Consider the following 5,000-nt stretch of genomic DNA (forward strand, 5'->3'; position numbering starts at 1 on the left):
ATCAGGAGAAATCAGTCTAACAGACGATAGGGAATGATAGAACAATTTCGGAAAGCTCATCGAATGTTTTCTTCAAGACGAGTGAAAACCAAGAAGGTTTTCAAAGATGGTAGTCAGTTATTTCTCAAGTCAAGCATATTAAAGAATTTTTGTTCTGAAGTTATACGAACTGCTACTGTCTCGCTCATCGATAATGTCCCTAAGAAAGGTTTTTGCGAATGTGCTGTCGGAAAGTGTGGTCTCTGTTGTCATGTTATTGCTATACTTCTACAGTTGCAACTCTTCATAACACATAAAAGGCTGCTTTTGTCTTTAACCTGTACACGGAAGCCGCTCAAAAGTGGCATCGACCAAATTTAAAGAAGAGGAAAGAGGCAAAAGCTAACTTGAAGGCTGCTGCTCATATCAGCAAATATTTTAGAAATGCAAAATCAGCAAGACATGTGAATCAAAGAAAAAATTAAAGTTGTAGTTTGAGATGTAAGTGATGAAAACAGTGGAGTATTATGAACCTGCGAGCCATCGAGCCATGCTAGTCATGCGAGCCATGACTGCGAGTCACGCCAGCCATGGCTGCGAGTCATTCCAGCCAACATAGCGAGCCATGCGTGTCAACATGCGAGTCACACAGTTATTGAAAGCTAACCGTTTTAAAATGGGTGCTTAAACCTAATAACTGTTTATAAGCGCTATTTGAAATAGGTGCTTAGGCTTAAATGCGAAATTCGCATGGCTCGCATGGCTCGATGGCTTGCAAATTTAGCAGACCCAAAACAGTGACTGACTGAAACGAGATATTTCATCCATGAGCTCTCAAGTAGTAGATGGCCTGTCTAAATGCAGAATCAATTTATCACATATGAATTTTCTTAAAACTCTAGCGAAATTTAAAAAAAAAAAAAATCACTCAGGATTGTATTACCATTTGTCCTACAAAAATGCTTATCTGAACAGAGAACAAAACGAACTTAACTTCACAAAACTAAATCCCCCAGCTAACCTAGAACAAAACTCCAAAACACCTTCTCAGGTTGAGGATACATGGCACTCCTCATTGATATAGCCAATCATTCTAACAACTTCAACCAAGAGAATTGCACACTGGGGCAGCCTACTTCAGAATGTCAAGAGCAACAACAATAACAACAACAACAACAACAACAACAACAGCAACACCAACACCAACACCAACAACAAGAGCAAATATTTTGTGCAGATAAAACTCAAGAGTTGTTAAGATGAGCCAGACTAACTACAATGATCTACAATTGGAAGATACATTGATGCTCAACAAAGCAATTCTGATTGCCATGGCTTAACCTGAGGACTGTTAATAACAGCAAGTAAGGCTACCATCACTCCTGGGTTTTCAGGGAAACAAAGAGTTTGATTTATCATGGTTTTATATAATTTCTAAACAACGTTGATGAAAGTAATACAAGTGTAAACTATGCAAAGCAACACAGAAACTTCTAAAGAGGAAACTACTATGAAAAAAAGCTTTAGAGTACTTTCAGAAACTGTCTGGTAAGTCAGTTTATTCTAAACTGTTAATAGTAATACAATACTCTGAAATTTAGCAAATAAGTAAATTACCAGCATATCATGCATTTAATAATCAAATCTGAATCCTAATCAACAGTGATTCAGATAAATATATACAGGCAAAAACTAACGATAAAAGAGTCCGACGTTTCGGCGACATCTTGGCGCCATTGTCACGGGAAACCAGCTGTAACTAAGAGTTCAGAGTCGTTCATTTGCATATTATAAGTTAGACAAAGACAGCGCGAATTAAGTCTGATTGTACATTTAAACACGGCTGTAATTGTTTAATGAGTAACATGTCTTTAACGAGACAATCAAACTTGTTCTGGCATTTCTTCAACACCTTCAAGCGAAGGTCATCCGGAACCGTGCCTGCGTGTCTATTACCGTAATGTTTACGCACTGACTGGAATATGAATCATACATGTAAGTACAAAAATTAATGTAAGAACCATTTTTGTACAGTCCATTTTCCTTTTTATATCCTGGATGGTTTTATGGAGTAGTTTTTTCCAGGTTAGGAGCATATTCTTTCGTAAAAATTGTGTCTGGCAAATGATTCATGTTCTCGTTTTCCCGAGCTCCAGTGACCACTGTATATAACATATTTTCCCCAGCTAATATTTTCGTTTATAAGAACCTTCCTATATCCTTTTTGAATCTAAGGATCACTGGGCAAAGTGTAGAACGTTATTCCTTTAGTTTTGTCGTTATTCGTACACAAAAAAGTGCCACAATTCCAATGCCAAGTTTTCGTACAAGTCGCCATCTACAAACTAAAGTGCAGTTCCGTCTGGCAAAACTGATAACTAGTGCCCAGCTTCCTCCGTATGAAATCAGGCAATTGTAAGGTTCTCGACAGTGCTTTTGCGTGCGTTGTTTCTGAAAAAAAAAGCTTTCGTGCAAAATTGCTTGAGACAGTCAGGTGAAAGAACACGAAGTGGCACATTCAGACCGGTTTGACAGGCTTGGAGGCAAATAAAGGACAGGTCTCGAGGCAGGCCGTTTCTGAGTTGATTCCACCCTTGGTTTCAAAGCGATGCCGAGTACGTTTTTGTTTTTTCATAAAAATCCTTCCCTGCTTCAGTGTATTTTAAGTAACTAGTGTCTTTTTATGATGGTGGAAGGGTGAAGAGAGGATCCCATGCAACGTAGAGGAGTTTAATTTAATACAATATTTCGGTTAGCCAAGCAAGTCTTCAGACATGAAGGAATTGACTTCTTTAGTTTGTTGGTTATGTTTTCCTATTTTAGACCACGTGATGTTCTCAAGGGAATTCTCCTTTTGTTTTTTCATAAGATATTCGCACGTAAGCTCGTGCATATGACGACATTTCATAGAGTAATATCACGTGGTCTGAAATGGGAAAACAAAACGTACAAAGTAAAGGGGTCAATTATGCCATTTTGGCTACCGTATGATAGGCCTCGACACCAAGTATAACATCACTTCGCACTGCTGACCAAATGCTAACGATTCCGAAAACATCAGAGGACGACTGGACGGCTCAGTTTGGTGTTTTGGGTTGTTTGAATAAATAGAACTCCCAAATTCATAGAACAAACATAAGACTGTATTATAAACTGCAAAATGACATCACAAATTGCTCTTATAGAAGAAATCGAAAGGAAAAACAAAATGTCACGCTTGAATGAGATACATCCAACTTAGGTTTTGAGCAAATTTCAAGGCCTTCCTGGAAGAAAAAAAGACTAGTTTTCAGTACTTTTTTCTAAAAACAAATAGGAAAAACATTTTTTGTCTTCCGTTCTCCTTTTAGAAGGAAACGAAAGCTGCAATCAATTCAACAGAATTATGATCATAGTGGTTTGTAACACTGATTCTTCTTGTAATCGAAACAGCAGTTCGCTGCCTCACATGTTCTTGAATCGTCTGGAATAGTGGCACCATTTACAATACATTTCCTGGCAGCTGGTACTTGGGCACGTGACCCGCGCTCCCATTAACACATTGAGTCTGGTAAAGAATAAAGGAATTTTGAGGTCAGCGATCAAAAGTAGACTGGGACACGGTTTTGTCTGTACGTCGTAAGTTCACTAATTCATAGCGTGTTAATAGAGCGGTTTTCAGTTGATTGTGGAAAGTAATTAGCTAATTGCTTTGGTTTTGCATTACATTACTTCACTCAGTGATTGGGTCAAAGTTCTCCCGCCATTCTTTCAACCAATCAAAAGTGAAACAAAACCAATCGTGGCTCGCGCATGCACATTTTCCCGCGCTTTGTGTCGGCTACGTGTAATTACTTCGAGTTTTGATTGGTTGACTGGATTGTCTCCGTCCTTTTTCATTGGCAAACGTAATTACTTTGGTTTTGGTTTTACGACACTCAATTGAAACTCGCTCTAACAAATTAGTAATAATAATTGGACTGAGTGGAGTACAATTCAGAGACTAATCGTGCCAGTGATTTTAAAATCGGCCGAGAGCGCAGCGCTTGGCTGATTAGAAATTACGAGTACGACTGATTACTCCCTTTGTCACATACGGGACAAAGTTACTGAATGCTGATTGGTTGAGACGGAGGACTCTTTTGGTAATCAAGAGGGCATGATTACTTGATCCTGATTGGTGAACAGTTGCTTATCCAGAGCAAGCGAAGTTACAAGAGAATCTTCTTCCAGATTCTGACTCTGATTAAACTGCTTTTTGTCCACATGTAAAATACGGGGTTATTATATTAAGCGCATTGGTTTATTGAATTGAACTTTAACCGAATGAAAGAAGTGTCTTTAGTTGATTGTCATTTGTCGCGCCACTGAACGGGCTTCCCTCAATAATTTTGCCCTTTTTGTGATAAACATGTAATCGCAATGTGCCCTCTTGCAATTAAGGATTAATTTCATTTGTATTTTCAAAGTTTTCCAAATTGCCCTCATCGCTTCTAGACTCGGGCAATATTGAGAAAATTTTTGAAATTAGTCCTTAATTGTCCTCGGGCCCATGCGATTACGTGTACAAATTGTACGACTTGAGGTTCGAATACTAATTAATTAATCGCATCTAGAACAAAATTCGAGGATGAAAAGTCTTTGAATGCCTTTTTTGTGTCAAAAAAGTTAAAATCATTTTCAATCTGTTTTGCAAACGTCAGTAGGAAAACAAAAAGAAAGACCCTATCCAAGTGCACGTGATTGACACGCGAATGGCTTAGGTGTCCAATTACAGGTATCCAATTATTGGATACATGAAATTAAACACCCACGTGATCGCGCGTGAATTACGCGACAAATAGGCGCGCACAAAACGAATCAAAATCGAGAATTTTGTAACAGTTACGATTACTTATAAGAACGAACGATAAAAAAATTACATTTCAACCTTTCTACGGTGATTTTTAAGTCCAACAGGTTCGTGAAAATTCCAAATATTTACAATTTTGAAATAACAAGAGTCTACAATATTTGAGAGTAAATTAATGTAGCTAATGAGA

The sequence above is a fragment of the Montipora foliosa genome, chromosome 7 (assembly GCF_036669935.1).
Source record: "Montipora foliosa isolate CH-2021 chromosome 7, ASM3666993v2, whole genome shotgun sequence".
NCBI classification, from domain to species: Eukaryota; Metazoa; Cnidaria; class Anthozoa; order Scleractinia; family Acroporidae; genus Montipora; species Montipora foliosa.